This window comes from Hetaerina americana, unplaced genomic scaffold, assembly GCF_022747635.1.
Source record: "Hetaerina americana unplaced genomic scaffold, ioHetAmer1.1.p SCAF_20, whole genome shotgun sequence".
Lineage (NCBI taxonomy): Eukaryota > Metazoa > Arthropoda > Insecta > Odonata > Calopterygidae > Hetaerina > Hetaerina americana.
In genome coordinates, this window is record NW_027286764.1 from 7,121,046 (window position 1) to 7,138,387 (window position 17,342).

Sequence of the window (17,342 nt, forward strand, 5' to 3'; positions counted from 1 at the left end):
AAACATTATCTTTGATTTAAACCGTAGCCAGCCATACCCCTAAAATTCATGAAGTGGTAAACCATGAAAAGCTTGCTTTAGAGTTCAATGGTAGGTGCACTTTGGAAATTCTCGTGGTGCAGTCGCCCCCCGTGGAAGCACAAATGTGTTAGTTTTCAATGTTTTCTTCAGGAATTCATTTTTAAGGTTTTGGTATCTATGGATATGAATTACTTTTCCAGTAATTTTCGAATCGAAAATGAATAAAACTAGGGGAAATGGTGCAAGAATAACTTCCGCGGAGTCTTTTTGTTTTTTGGAGCACTAATTTGAGAACTATCACAATGGAGGGATTCGCCTAGACAGGTATATTGGACTATGAGCGGAATTCTCGCACTTACGACCTTTCTCGAATTGAGATTGTAATTAAAATCAAAGTGTTTTTTCAATAACAAGAAAATTCAACGGGATAAAAGCACCAACAATTTATTCTGCCTTTATTAAAAGCCTATTATTCGGTCTATATGATCGGAGCCAGCGACAGTGGAGCAAGGGCGAGAATGACTACAATATTGAATGAAATCCTGGACCACACGACGAAGACTCGCACTGGTAATACGAGTGGTGGTAGCAGCAGTCATGAAGGGAAGGCGTCCGACGGCAGAGGTCATTTGCGCCGTAAGGGAGGGGCGGGCGATTTGTTGACGGGAGGATGTTCAGGGAATGGGAGAGGAGGATCGAGACGATGAAGACGTCCGCTTCAGCCTCCTCTCAACGAAAGACACCAAGGGTCAGCAGTTTAACGTCCCCTCCGACGGACGGCGTACTCACTCAAAGTGCTCTCCATATAGTGCACCCCTAATAGGGACCGTGGTACCAATGACAAATCCGGCCAACACCGGGATTCGAGCCCGGGCCCTTGGGGTGGGAAACCTAATATCCGACCCACCTCATCATTCCTATCCCACTAGTACTGAGACAAGGACGTATTTAGAATTACAGGAGTAACTCCGAAATTCAATTTTCAAGATGGAGAGCTCTTTATAAAAAGCTCTAACATACGTATCAATGCTATATTTGGTAAACATGACAGTTTCAGGTTTAACTTTGTGGAATTCCTTCATTATGAGGGTAAAAACAAACTTAAGACTTCTACGGGGTAGCATATTTGAGGTAGGATCCATCCATAGAAGATTTCTGAATTTTCTTTAACACGCGATGCCTACACATTTGGACTCATTTCGCTACAGAAATCTCGAAACATCGTAAGGTTTTCATGGCGTCATCCAAATAGTTATAAGCAACATTCCCACGGTAAGGCCCGAACTTGAAAGAGCGGCGATGGGGCGGGCGGATTCTGGGGCCCTCCGAGGGTCGGTCGGGGACCCTCGAGTCGAGATCAGTTTAGAGCCCACGGGACACCGACCGACTGAGGTCCGTAGACAATGCTTGCTGCATTCACATATATCTACAAGTATAGTATATGAGAATAGTGGTTTGCGAAGAGGGATATGAAGGCTTGATTACACAATTCGAATGCAGTCAACCGATTCGTAAGTTAAATTTTAAATGAATACTAAGATTTGAAACGCATACAAGCCATGAGACAGTTATCTGAGGGAGATTGTATGGACCGACTCGAGAATCGGGTTAACCAGGTGGCGAAGAAAAAGCAGATAACTGAGCAATCAGAAGAATTTAAAGCAGTTCCATGCAATAAATCACTCATTGCGATGCATTGTTGCAATTTTGTTTCCATTGCATAACCTGGCAACGTTGAAACTTGTCAGTAGCAGCTGACTCGCTCCCATCTGTGCCCCCGGAGAGCGCGGTCCGGCGCACCTTCGAGTCATTTGCGAATTCCGCGCACATCAGAAGGGATCTCCGCGATTTTCTCCACGATCTGGAGGTCCTAAAAACGTCTTTCCTTTAAAGCTTCAGCGATCACGTCGTCCGCGCACGCCAAGGCTCGTTACACACTAAAGAGCTTCCAACAACAGCTTTCGAAAAACCAACGACGGATCCATGTGCGCCGGAACGAAAGACGTACTTCTCTCCCTCCCTCCGAGCGCGACCTCAAATTAAAACGACGACAAAAAAATGAAGCATCAAGAGGCGCAAGGACCGTGCAACTCGGCAGACGCGCGTGGGAAAAGCGGGCGAGTGGGAAGGGAAATCCGACCGACCGTTTTGCCGGTGCAAAGCCGAGTGGACTAATTACTGCGCCCTCTCTCTCTCTCTCTCGCGCGCGAGCGCCTAAGTAAATAGTCCCTGGAGAGATATGTCTGCCTTCCGGGGATATCGTGGATGCTTGGAATGCGCTGTCACAGCGTCCCGGCCCTGGGAGTGGGGCCGCCGGGGTCACCGGGTGGCACTACTGGTTGCAGGCGACATATTTTTCCGCGAGGGAAAAAACCAATTACCCGCTTCAGCTGTGGGTGTGATATGAATCTTTGCTCCGTTTCGATTTGTACGTCATTTGGTGAAAGCCACACCATTTTACCGATTGACCTGAGCCTGGCATAGAGCTGTCACGCTGGTAATGAATGGATTCAGGACATTGACGCATAGCAAAGGTGTATTTCGTGTATATTTTTAAAAATTTATAATATTCTAAACAAAGAACAATCGCAGAAGAAATATCCTCGGTTTAAATTCAATCTGAAATAAATTGTAGATTTGGGGCCGGATACGAAAGGAACAAGAAACTGTAATGCCGCTTTCCCTATTTTGTAGATGCTTGTGTTATCAGGAAAGAAGTTTTGTGAAATACTACTAACGTGATGAATATTATAAACTATGATTTCGAGATATTGTTTTGATACTTGTACCCTGCAAGCTACTGCTAGGGTGTGTGGCAGGAGGTGAATACACACCAGACTTATTTCTAAGTTAAGAACTTAGGTTGGACAATGTCATTCTAATCCTTTATCGTTCTTGGTTAAAATGGCATCTCAAATCTATCTTTTCTACACTTAATCTCTCTAATTTTATTGGCATGATCTCTCCTACCGTAGTACGATGGGGGTAAAATAATACATTTTCAACATCACTGCTAAAGAGACGCCCTTACAATTTATGCAAGACATTCAATCTGTAATTTAACCCTCGATCCATTAAGTGATTCCCAGCCTAGCTGCTCTAATATTTTGGATACGCTACTAAGTTTATCATCATAATGTTTTATAAATGTAGCTCCTCTACGCTGCACGCGATCCAATTCGGTAATCACTACAAGTTCGTGAGGATCCCATATACTAGTAGCTTATTCTATGAATGTGGCCTAACCAGCGATAGACAACATTTCTCTTTGACATTTTCATCAAATTTACCACGTACCCTTCTAATGAATCCTAATTTTTTGTTAGCTTATCCAACTATTCCCCGTATGAATTTCACCCGGGAGAGGTCATGAGTGAGGGTAAACCCAAAATTAATGATCGAATGTACAATTTTTCGGCATTCATGTCGTGGATGTTCTGGAAGGAACTACTGCAACTCCATTAGTCATAACTACGCACAACTTTTATTGAGATTGCCACGTGTCGCACCTACGTTGTAGAGCATTCAGGTCATCTGCTTAGTCTATTTTATCCTCGGCAATGCGAATATCATTGGAAACCACTGCGTCCACGGAAAATAAACGTATCGTACTATTAACCATACTATTGCAGAAATCGCAGGAAGCACTGATGGACATACCGAAAACCGAATATAAAAAATGTTTCGAGGATTAGATCAAGCGCTGGCATAAGTGTGTTGCAGTCGATGGGGATTACTTTGAAGGGGACAATATAGATTTAGATGAATAAACTTGTATTTTTAATTTTCTGAATAAATTCCGGGAACTTTTTGATCAAGGTAGTATAGTTAATAATTACCGTCGGATTTCAAATGTTTGATACATATTTTGTTTTAAATACGGATATGAGAAAGGGTTTTTTTCGTGATTTTTGACTCATTTGCTTCAAATTCAAACATAATTTGCCCTATGCCAACACTGGACGCATACGGCATGACAGTAAGATATTTGTTGAAATTTTCCTACCGTTCGAATTATATAATTTCACCAAAACAACTAAAAATGTGAGATTTCCTCACAATTAGATAAAACAGGTTAACACAATAACGGCACTCAGGAATAGAGATCACCCTCACCCACGTTGTAAAACATTTTAACCCACAGTTTCAACGTTTTTACCACCATTACTAAAACACATTCACGAATTCATGACAAGAAATGGTTGAAATTGGCCGAAAAGAGATATTTCTAAATGGGGCAAAAAAGTTATAAAGAATACGTCAATAGGGATCAATATAGATTTGATTTCTCATAAAATTCACTCCGAGAGCACTGCGTCGTGGTTATTGCATTTGCCGCAGCAGTAAAATATTTTCACTATAATATACAATTAATAATTTATTCCAGAAGACCATACTAAAATTACTGAAACCACAAGTATAGGTAGGTTACATTACCATAGTAATTTTTCTTTCGTTGGACCTGGCCTGGTCATCTCCGATGGCGGATGTCCCTTGGATTTGGTTTCCCAGGAGCTGATTATTTTTCCGTTGCCATGGTGAACACGAGTGATACAAATTACGACAACTTGAAACTTTGCCACCACTCAAACTTATTTTTCGAGGCAATAGGTGCAATGCCTATGAATTATGAGCATTCAAATCTGCACAATGGCTAACTGACGACTACCACTGCCAAGCGTCAGGCGCTAACTGACTTTCAAATTTCGTGCGACCGTTTTCGATGCTTTTTTGTCAGACATCATGGCGCCGTCAAGAAAGTTTCCTCGTAGCACCTCCTGCGTTCGTGGGCGTCAATCCTCAGCCCAAACGTATTTTCGACAGTTTAGTCTTGGGCCAGGGGGTGGATGAAATGCAACCTGATGATAACAGCAGACAGATATGGTTAAATGGGAAATATGGCTATGGAAAAATAAAAACGATACACGGATTATGATCGAAACGGTGCAGGATACCCTTTACACTTTCAAACATGAAAAAATTTAAATTTTTTCATGTAAAATATCGGAGAGAAGGAAAATATTTTGAAGTCTTTGAATATGGGATACGTGAATACGACTCGCTATCGACGTGTTGTCGGTAAATTCATCCAAAATTGATGACATGAAAAAAATTAGATGTTTCTTGTATTCTACAAAATATAATTTTTACAAATCAGAATTTTTCAACTATTTGAACTCTGTCTTAAAAATATGATGTGCCACTATCATAAACGTCCATTCTCAAAAAGGACCTTTCAAATATGTTTAAAATATATACGATCGAAGTTTGAGGTCGGGAAAAACGCACAATAACAAGTAAGGCGCAAGCAAAGAGGATGGTTACATGACGAAACTTCTCATTTCTTCAATAAATACCAACTAATTATATACTCTATTTAACCTGCCAGACTATCCTAATTGTGTACGATATAATTTTCATGGTTCACCCCCAGACTGAATTGAGACTGGATTGGAAAACCAAATGTGATTTCAATTCTTCCACTGGAATTACGTGGAATCAATCACCCTATGCCCAAGTCATTTCTATTATAACGTCCGAATCTGAACAACTAGTTTGGGAAAAGTGTTGCTACAATTGAAAAAGCCTAAATATGTCCTTGTTAACCAAGATGGCTTCAATTCGGGGACTGGATTCGTCTCATGTGGCTCATATCTCTTCGCCTCTTTCATAGACGATCGGAGGTGAGCGAACTTGGCTATGAGTTACAATGAGCGGTGTGACTCGTGAGTTCAGGATCGTAATCCGAGGCAGAGAGGGGAGAATTTCCCATCACCCTCCTCAAGGTCTTCCACCAGGCGTGATGCCTCCCTTTCTTTGTTCTCTCAGTAGCGGAAGGCTTCCGGAAGAACCAACGGCGAGATATGCATATAACCTGGTCTCTGTCAAACGATTTTGTACCAATGGCAAAAAAATCCGACCGATATTCGTGTTAATATAGTTTCCCATCCCATAGTAAGATAATTTCCCATCACCCTCCTCAAGATAATTGGCTGAACCATTACGAACGCTCTTTTCACAATTGAAGTTAGTCTTTTCGCGGGAGTTATTCAACCAAAAGACAAACTTTGCAGTTTTTTTCCCATCCCGGTTCAGTCCACATGCAGAATTATTTACTTGATTTATTTTGGGGCCGGGTTATTTTTTTCAATACAAAAGCATTGCTCCTTCCAGTAATTCACGTAAAATCTCACTAAGTATTTGGTTACTCTTTGCCCCTGCGTTCGCCAATAAACGCCTGCCGCATCAAACTACAACCTAACTTCACTCCCCACTCGTTCCTAGGACGTCTCTCGCCTTTGTGCAAAAAACCCTTCCCCCTGCCGCCACCGCCGCCCAGCACAAAGCACAGCTACCGACAACCACTCTCTCTTTCTCTCTCTTTCCCTCCACGCCCTTCGCATTTCTCCCTCCCCACCTGTCACGCCCTCATTTTCTCACCTCTTCTTTGTTTATTTGCGGCTGCCATTCTCGTCTAAACATTCTCACAATGTCTGCGCAACCTCTATTTCCTATCGCACATCTAATTTCGTCAGGGGTAAGTCACGGGAACACACAGCACCACGCCCAGTGCAAGTTCTCGTCGATGTTTTCTTTACGGCAAAATGTCACAAGCATCAAATTCCCTCTTGCTAATTCTTTTATCTCCAATTAATTTCTGCACTAGTAAGCTTGAACTTTCGAAAAGTCCTTCAACTTGGTAATTTGGCATTAGCAGCTCTATGGACCTTTTCACGAAATGAATCCAAACGCTGCCGTTTGGGTGTCAAGCACTGAAACACATTTGATAATAAGTGACATCTTCGCAACCTAGCCTTTGACATATCGTCGGTATGTTTCCCCTAAGAATTAATCGTGCGCAGCAGGAGGGAGAGAGATACTGTGATAGAATAGAATGAATAACCACAGACGAGCGTTGCATTTCAGAAAAGTTCATATTTTCCAAGGAAAAAAAGGAATTCACGAAAATTCGCGGGTTCCAATACGATATTTCACATCAATTATTTATTCGCCTTCTTTCTGCATAAAATATGCACGATTCAAGTGACTCGATAGCAGTTTACCCTCGATACGTGTACGGCAACTCGTGACTTTGCTATTCATCCTTTCCGTCCCCTAGCAACAGGAGACGTTTCGCATGTCCACCAAGAAGTGCCACGAAAAATAGAATTTCAATCATTTCTAGCATAATACTCCTCCTCGTTCGACACTTTTGTGGAATTCAGTCTGTCTTCAGAGTGCCCGAACTAATTATATTCTCGTAGTCGCCAGTGCGGATCCGAAAAGAGAAAACCAAGTACGTGACCTTGTCAATTAGATAGTACGCGTACGGCATCGATCAGCCTTTCAGTAACAATCATTGGAACCGTTGCCTGGGAAATAAACAGAGCGATTCGTGTAAATCAACTTTCAACTTTTTCCGTGTTCAGATCACTGGCGAACATAATCGTGGGAGCCAATTAAATGCACCCAGGGGAAGCTTGTTGCTCTTGAAAGTGCTTCTTTACGGCATAATTAATTTCGAAAGTTGATCTCCTTTTCGAAATTTAAATATCTCACCTGTCTAAGTATCTCACCTTCTTTTTAAGTAGTTCGAGTCAGGTTTTAAAATAAAGAAGGCCAAAGAATAAAGCACGAACATACAGATAGGAGAATCAAATTTACCGACATAATTCTGAAAAATCCCAATTATTAAATATTAACATCCCACTTCGGGGACGTTGTTCCACCAGTCATCTGCGTATGCTCAGCGAAATCGAAAGATGGGATGTTGATTTCTAATAATACGAGTGGAACAATGGGGGTCGGAATATGTGCGTGCCCTGGGCGACGGAGGGTTGGGGGTTGAGAAGGGGAGGCGTCTGCTGGTCGGCAGACGTCTCTCCTTCCGGCGCCGGGGGCCGAAGGGAGCGAGGGGGTTGCAAGTGGAGGCTCCATGGTTACGAGAGCTCCCCTATCGATCCAAACACGTTTCCAAGGGGTGAGAAAAGGGAGGACCCGAGGGGGGGGGGGCAGGATACCCTTGCCGAGTGGAGGGGATGCTATAAGGGGTAATGAATACACCAATCCTCAATGCCAATGCCACCAACGGTCCACAACTTACTGATGAAAATCGGTAATTTTCGAAAAAAAAATACATCGCCAAATACATTAACAATAAGATGATATTAAGATTACAGACAGAACGGTTTTCTTTTATCATAATTGTACGAGAAATATTGTTTGCATGATAACCAGAGATTCACCAGGGAGAGATGGCCTGACCCCCTCTTTTTATATATGTGTGCTTATTTGATTACCACGCAGTCCGCGATTGGATGTAGCTTTTTGATGGACACCGAACACCGATAAATTTATGTCCCTGCTAACAACAAAATATCCTAACGCCTGGCACTAGATTAATTCTCCTTCAACTCCGCATACCTTCCTCATATTCATGGTCCACCCAAAACCTACCTCCTGTGTACATAACCTATGATAATATTTTATTATTCTCTAACCAAGTGCTTTGCTATCTTATAACTGCTCTTTGACTGCAAAATTAATTACCTAAAGGCACTTCATGATGTACCACAAAACAATACAAAGCGATTCTGGCCCAAAAAACAATTAATATTGATCACATGACAGTTTGATTGCATGTATAGTAAAATGTGGAACAGTTCCATAATGCTAAACCTGGACAGATTTTAGAAAACATAATACGCAAAGGGGAAGGAGTAGGAATAGGCTAGGGATGTTGGACGGAATGAGGGAAGTATATTTCGGAGTGGTGTCCATCAAAAACCTACATTAACTGGTAGATTACCTATGATTATATATATATATATATATCTTCGAAATGGAACGCTCTTCGGCGACGCACAAATATATAAAAACACAGATGTAGATTTTTAAACCATAGATACACAAAAAAAGACACTCAAAATATCATGTCATGACGTTTCGACGGCTCGGCCGTCGTCTTCAGAATTATATACATATATATATATATATATATATATATATATATATATATATATATATATATATATATATATATTATTATTATTAGGTACAGCTCCAAAATAAATATTTTGTGACTCCTAGCAAAACACAACATCCTACTCTACATCAGGTCCCTCTTCAGTTCTGAGTACTTTCTTCCTTCATTTCATCCCGTCCAACATCCTATCCTGCCGCAAAAGACACTATTGGAACCGTTAACGCTAAAAGGACGAGGAAACCATGGATCACGGGTGAGATGATTACAAAGATGGATGGGCGGAGAAAATGGAAGAATGTAAATACAGTGTTAGGCAAAATGAAGTACAAAGAATTGAACAATAAATTGAGGCGGGCAACAAATAAAGCAAAAGAAGCATGGTGGAAGACGCAGTGCAAGGATATGGAAAATCTGCACAGGAAGGGTGAAATCGGTGCGCTGTACAGCAAAGTTAAATCGTTATCGGGAAGTAAGAAAGGAAGAGCTATCCTAACTGTCAGAGATAAGGCGGGTAAGGCAATAGTTGACACAGGAAAGATCCAAGAGAGATGGAAGGAGTATATAGAAGAACTTTATGGTAAAGAACTTCGACCAACAAAGTTAAACATTGAAAAAGAATATGACGTAGAGGAAGATAGCTTAGGTCCAGGCATACTAGACGATGAGATAGAAAGGGCATTAAGGGAGATGAAACTAAATAAGGCCGTGGGGGTGGATAACATTCCCGCGGAACTATTGAAATGTTTAGGAAAACGTGGGAGGAAGAGGCTTTATGGGCTGATTCGTAGTATTTATGAGGAAGGAACTGGCCGGAGGAATTTGTGAGATCAGTTTCAGTTCCAATTCCGAAAAAGGTATAGGCTACATCATGTGAGGACTACAGGACAATAAGCTTGATATTCCACGCAGCTAAAGTCGTCATCAGGATCATAAACAAAAGGATAGAGAGTGGGGAAAATGATTACTTAGGGGATGATCAGTTTGGGTTTTGGAAGGGGAGAGGTACGCGTGATGCCATTACAGTAATGATATTATTAATCGAGAGGAATATAGAAAACAACCAGGAGGTATTTGCCTGTTTCGTAGATTTCGAAAAAGCGTTTGATAAAGTGAATTGGGAAAAACTAATGAGTATATTGCAGAAAATAGGAATAGATTGGAGGGACAGGAGGCTAATCCGCAACCTGTACTTGTATCAGACTGCTCAAGTGCGAGTGGGGAACGGGGAGTCCGGTTGGGCAGTGTCAGGAAGAGGTGTAAGGCAGAATTGCCCATCATTACCGTTGCTGTTCACTCTGTATGCAGAGGAAATGATCAAAGAGGTATGGGAAGAACTGGAGGTAGGAATGAAAGTGGGCGGGGAATTCGTAAAATCAGTTAGGTTTGCTCATGACCAAGCTTTAGTTTGTCAGTCAGCCAAGGTTTGCAAGCATTTCTGAGTGAATTGGAAATTCAGTGCGACAGGTATGGGATGAGAATCAATATTTATAAAACAAAGGTTATGCGATTTTCTAGAAAGAAAAAGGCTAAGCTTAACATTAAAGTAGGAGGGCAAAAACTAGAGCAGGTAGAACGATTTATGTATCTCGTAAGTGTTTTGGACCAACACGGTGAAAGTAGTAGGGACGTAAGGAGAAGAATTGCGCTAGGCACAGAGGCTTTCACAAGGAGGAGGGAGTTGATGAGAGGGACGTTGAGTAAGGATGTTAAGAAAAGACTCGTAAAAACTTTAATATGGTGCGTAGCTATGTACGGTGCGGAAACGTGGTCATTGAAGCAGGAGGATAGACGTAGATTGGAGGCTTTTGAAATGTGGGTGTGGAGAAGAATGGAGAATGCGAAATGGACAGAGAAGAAAACAAATGAGGAAGTACTTGGTATGGTGGGCGAAGAGAGGGGTTTGTTGGGAGAAATCCTATGGAGGCAGGAAAAGTGGGCGAAGGGGGTTTTAACCGGCAGCGGGATATTGAAGACTGTAATTGAGGGGAAAATGCTGGGCAAACGAGGAAAGAGAAGGAACAGGATAGGAATGTTGGACGGGATGAAGGGAGGATGGAAGTACTCAGAGCTGAAGAGGGACATGATAGAGTAGGATGTTGTGTTTTGCTAGGGGTTACAAATTATTAAATTAGTAATTATGTCCATCCAAAAACCTACCTTAACCGGTAGATTACCTAATAATAATAACATATGTATATATATATATATATATATATATATATATATGTATTCTGTGTTCGTCTTCTATGTGTGTTCCTATCCCTTTTCCATATATCATTACCTATGTTTGTCTGTATGACTATGTTTTCTTCTTTTGGCGGTTTTTTGTGTTTGAATGTATATCAATTCTCAGTGGTGATAAATTTCTCTCCTTTGGAAAAAATGTTACACTAATTATTTTCGGCGATAAAAGAGACCCCTGCAGTAAAAAATAGCCTGCACCAATGGTCAATTGCAGCAAGTTGATCATTTTTTATTGATGGCGCAGATCAAGAGGATCGGTCTGGTATAAAATACCACAAATGCTGGCGAGGGTTTCGGTCAACCTTTCTCAACCATCAACAAACTCTCTACGAGCCGCAGCCTATGACCTGGTGGCTTTCCTCCTGGTAAAATATTCCAGAGGAGAAATAGCCCCCCAATCAGATCTCCAGTTTGGCACAACCGGGCGAGGAGCGTCAGTCGAGGTGGGCAGCAAATGCTGGGTAGGGACATGGCATGCATGATATAAGTCATTTTGATTCTTCGGGAAGCTGGAAAATGTTAATATGGGCACGGGCAGATTGGTCATCGAAGTCCTGGGAGCGAACAGGATTAAGTTGACCGGGCCCTATGATTTCGGGAGGCAGGGTCACAGGGTTTTCGTACAATCGTTTTCAGGTGACCACCATATGATTGCAGGAGTGAATATCACACTCCCTCTAATCCCATTTCCTTCGGTTTTCCCTGGCGACATTCCTCGTTTCTCTTCCTCTCCTTCGTGTCGCCCATCTCTCCTTCTCCATGCCCCGCGATGCTCAATACCACCAATCTATTGCCATTCGACATTTCACACAGAAGTTGAGCTGTACGATTTCTTCTAAAGCGGAAATTTTATATTGAACCATAGATCTCTCTGCGGGTGGGCAGGATTAATTTATGAATTTCTTCAATGTGTATCAGTAATAGGGATTCAGGAGTATATATCCATTTGATGAGGATCAATTAAATTAAATGCCATATGCGCTGGGTTGGATTGCTTTCCTTGAGAACTTCCGAGTAATTGACGTAATAACTGATTACCTCATGGGTAACGTCATTCGTGTGCTCTTGGTGAGCAAACAAATAGCTGCGAGGGAGGTTGAGGTAAAGGAGATGCCCTTCAATTAATTACTTTCTTCTGCAATGCCAGTCATGTTGTGTAAGTGGTCAGAAATGTATGCTTTCATGTGTGCGAAGGTCGAAAGCGACAACACCAGCAGTAGTCACGGCGGCACTTAATGAACGCTTTCGCCCCAACGCCTTCGTTTCGAAATGGACGGAGCGGTGCGATGTCGGACGGAAGTCTCCTCCGACGAGGAGGGACGATGGGTGAGCCTTGGGTGGACGCGAAGCGATTTTTTTCTGGCAGGGAGTTTCACAATTAATCGCAAAGTTTGAATATTACCAGCCATCGATCACCCGTTGAGCGTGGCGTTTTGGTATTGTAAAATAGATCACATTCCAATAATATTAATATATTCCTCAGCACCCCCCAAGCCACCGCTAGGGTGCGTGGCAGGGGGTATACACACCACACCAATTTTAACCCGAATATGACCCTATCCTAATATTTTCGGTCAACTAGCAATTAACGCTGACAAAATTAACTCATAGAAGAGCCATGCGAATAAAAATGGAGTACATTAAAAGTGTTATGAAATATCTTTGTGTGCAAAACCTAAAATATATTTACATTCTAGGAAAAGAATAAATGGGAATATTGAACATTGGTCCTCAAATGTCGAAGAATTCGCTGGTGTTCGACAAAGGAATACATGTCTAATACATTTTGGGGTTGGAGAAGAAACCTATTACATGGCATTAATCCTAGCCCTTGAAGGTTAGGGGATACTCCCACGGTATCTCTGCTTGCCATCACTTTGCCAGATCCTTGGAATGATGGCATAAAACACTAAAAAAACACCAAATAAGGACGCTCAACGATTAGGGTTTGTTGCAGAAGGCGTGGTGGTTGTTAATACGGATATTTTTAGGGGCATGATGCTTTTTGAACCTCAAGAGAGGAGGGGCAGAACTCGCAGTTTCGTTGGTGAATTAAATTCCGGAATGTGCATCTTGGAGTAGAGTTGAGTGGGAGAGGATTCGAACAGAGAGGCAAATGGGAAATAAGACGGAACAGGGGCTCTGCCCTTCCAATGCAGCCTGTCGCCAGTTTGCTCCGAGCAGTAAGAGTGGAGAGGCGTGCTTCCGCGAGCCGAGTTTTTCGACTTTTAACAAGGCACGATGGAGCGCCCAGCCACACGTCCTTCATCTTTACCGACTTCGGTGCACGTGGGAGTAGAGTGGACTGGGAGAGGATTCGAACAGAGAGGCAAATGGGAAATAAGACGAAACAGGGGCTCTGCCCTTCCAATGCAGCCTGTCGCCAGTTTGCTCCGAGCAGTAAGAGTGGAGAGACGTGCTTCCGCGAGCAGAGTTTTTCGACTTTTAACACGGCACGATGGAGCGCCCAGCCACACGTCCTTCATCTTTACCGACTTCGGTGCACGTGGGAGTTGAGTGGGATGGGAGAGGGTTTGTTTATTGTGCAGCAAGGAAGGGGGAAATTAGATGGGACATGTTCACAATTGATTTTGGTCGATTGTAAGGTGTGCTTATGGGTAAGGGAGGATATAGATGTGATTTCAACATTTGGTATAAATTGACGGGCCGTTTAAATTTGACGGACAAGCATTAGATTCCGTATTAGATAATGTGTAGATGGATAGTGCATGTCGCGGTACTCTTTACCCTGTATTGCCATATTCTCACTGTTCCCCTTTCATCCGTCGTCTGGGGGTGACGATGCCTCACCCCGTCCGCCGCCAACAGCATTTCCTACTTGTGACTTTAGGGGTGGGGACCATAAGTGTCACAGCCGTGGATAAATATAATTCCCATTCTTATTAAATAGATATCCATATCATGATTTAGAGAAGCCTTTTCTTCAATCCTTATTCAACGTCCCTGTCATCAATTTTCTCCACCTTGTGAAAGCTTCTTTGCCTAACTTAATTCTTCTTCTTACATATTTATTTTGGTACCCTGCAAGCCACCGCTAGGGTGTAAGGCAGGGGGTGGATACACAACAGACTAATTTTGACTCAAATATGAAACTACCGCACTCGGACAATGTTATGCCGATCCCTAATCGTTCGTGGAAAAAATTATATCTTAAACCTGCCCCTTCTACCCTTAATCTCTCTAATTTTATTTGCATGGCCTCTCCTACCGTAGTACGATGGGGGTAATAATACATTTTCAACATCATTGCTAAAGAGACGCCCTTCCAATTGATGTAAGAGCTCCAATCTGTAATTTAACCCTCGATCCATTAAGTGATTCCCAGCCTAGCTGCTCTAATATTTTAGATACGCTATTCAATGTATCATAACAAAGTTATAGAAATCTAGCTCCACTACGCTGCACAAGATTCGCAATCAATGTGACTTCGTGAGGATCCCATATACTTACAGCATATTCTAAATGAGGTCTAACCAGCGACAGATAACATTTATCTTTAACCTTTTCATCACATTTACCCAGTAATCTCCCAATAAATTCTCATTTTTGTTAGCTTTTCCACACATTCCCCGTATGTGTTTCATCCAGGAGAGGTAACGCCTAGGTATTTTATTGAGTTTAAGCATTCGATTTCGGTGTTCCCGATGCAGGAGGCGTTCGGGAGGGAATTGCTCTTTTTCCAAAACAATACGCCCTTTTTTAATTTTAATTCTAATTGCCAAATGTCGCATCAGCGCTGTAGAACATTAAGGTCATTTGACAAAGTTGCTGTCCTCAAGAGTACAGATATCACGGTAAACCTCTGCATCGTCGGCAAATAAACGTATCTTATTAGTGACGACTGAGTCAATATCGTTTACGTAAAGTAGAAATAAAAAAGAGGTTCCAATGACACTTCCGTGGGGAGCATCTAAAGTTACTTCTTCTCCATTTGAGCCTACTCCATCTATCACTTCTATTTGTACCCGACCATTCAATAAGTCTTTAATGCAACCCCGGATATTTTTATCAATGCCATATGCTTCTAGCTTTGCGAGTAGTTTACTATGAGGTACTTTTTCGAAGGCTTTCTTAACATCGCGTCCTTGGAACATTACTCTCTCTCTCCTGAAATAAGATTATCGTGGAAAAAAAAGGTCCAGGTTGTGTATCGCAGTGTCTCCCCTTCCGGAAACGGTGCTGATTTTTCATTGATAACTCCTGATTAGCGAATGTGTCTCACGATCGAACTAGTAACTATACAAGCAACTATAGCTAGCAACATCTCTGCTACTTTGACCATCCTGGTACAAAGCAATAGTAACGGAATAGCCAACCATTAAGTTAGCCCGAAACGATTTATGTAAACAAATTATTTTACAATGCTCCCTCCATGCATGTATTAATTTCGTCCCGGCTAGGATTCGCCTTCAGTAACAGCGCTGTGAGCGTTACTTTTCGCATGCCAATAGCCTGCGTGAGAATTGGCGATAATAGCGCCGTCACAGTTTTTATTCCTTAGACTCCCCGGTTGTTGAAGTCGTTTTAAATGTTAGATCATGTCAACAAATTCAGAAAATGACTTCTCAAAAACTGAGGCTATTTTGACGCCATCCGAATGTTTTAGCCCTGGTATTCTCGAACCCTGGCGGTCAGCGTCGAGCCCTCTCCCCGTCCACCGCGTCAATACCTCTTCTTCGTCCCGACGCTAAAAAATACAAAATGCACAGCTAGTTCGGGGCAAAAAGATGAGATATCGTATCAGGGGCGCCAATAATAAGATCCATCGAGTCTGTCGCATCAGGGGTGGATAATGATTGAAGAGGAAAAATGTCGATATTTCCTTCCATATTGACGTTTCGATTTATCGCTATCCGATTAGCGATAATGCCTCATCGATAAATTTACCGCTCTTCACCAGGGGTTATTTGCAAGAGGCCCGCCGTTAAGCACCTCACGCCCCAAAAAACCCTCTTAAGACCACCTTTCCGTTCAGGGCCGATAAAAATGAAACGACGACGTGGTTGGTTTATCAGGGTCCTCCAGGAGTTGTTATTACGCGCTACCGTTTCACATTAACCTTAGACTCACTCTGGACTCATTTCCATGGTTTCAGTCCAAAGTCGATGCACATCATTTTTAGGGATACCAAGTTCATCAGAAACCATGCATATACTTAATCTGCGGTCCCTGTCCAACAAAGCCTTCACTTTTGCAAGATTTTCGTCACTTTTTTGAGGTCGAATGGCATCCTGAACGTTCGGCGTCTTCAACCTCTTCTTTACCCTCCCGAAACAACTTGCGCCACTCAAAAACACCCGATCTACCCATGCCGTTATCGTCATAAGCTGCCTCGAGAATGTCATGGGTCTCTTTCCCGGTTTTGCCCAGTTAAACGCAAAATTTGATTGAATAGAGTTGTACCAATAACTTGTTTATGACGGAGCGTAACGAAGTCACGTTATAGAGGTTTCGCTATCGAACGATCCGCACTCCGAAAAGGCTGGGAGCCAACTACCACCGGCCTCGCACCTTTCCTGAGACTTCCCTCCCTCGAGTCTAGCCGAAGAAACCTCCGCTCACCCGTCCGCCCATCTATCCAGGAATAAATGACTCATACTACGTACTTTTGGGACATACCTAGTACATCAGTTGAAGCAACTGCTTACGGAAAATAGTACTATCGTAGAAATGAGAAAGCGATTCGTTATAAAGACTAATACGGGGTCTACTTTCCTACGGATGTGGGACGAAGCCGCGGATTGGTGTCGATTTCAATTAGTCGTTTAAATAAAGTATCTACAAATATTGGCAGATAATGAAGAATTTCGAAGATTGAAGAGAGAAGCTCAAGGAGGATCCTTATATGAAGAAAAGGTAAATTGATCGGATATATCCCGGGCACGATTTTGCACTGAAGAAGGTAAATGAAGGAAATACGGAGGCGAAGAATCATGATGGGAGGATGAACTTTGAGAAAACAGCAGGTAACGGGAAGTGTCGGTACAAGAAGCTGCGAGATGGAATGGAGAGAATGGCGCACTGGAATAGGATGCATATAGATTGGAGAGCTGCCAACAGACCACTCTTC

General features: G+C 42.4%; 1 protein-coding gene across 1 annotated transcript in view; it reads right to left on the minus strand.

Moving 5' to 3' along the window:
- The window catches only part of Prosap (SH3 and multiple ankyrin repeat domains prosap), a 427,994-nt gene that overhangs the window by 382,819 nt on the left and 27,833 nt on the right, over positions 1-17,342 (minus strand). The gene's annotated exons all lie outside the window — the stretch shown is intronic.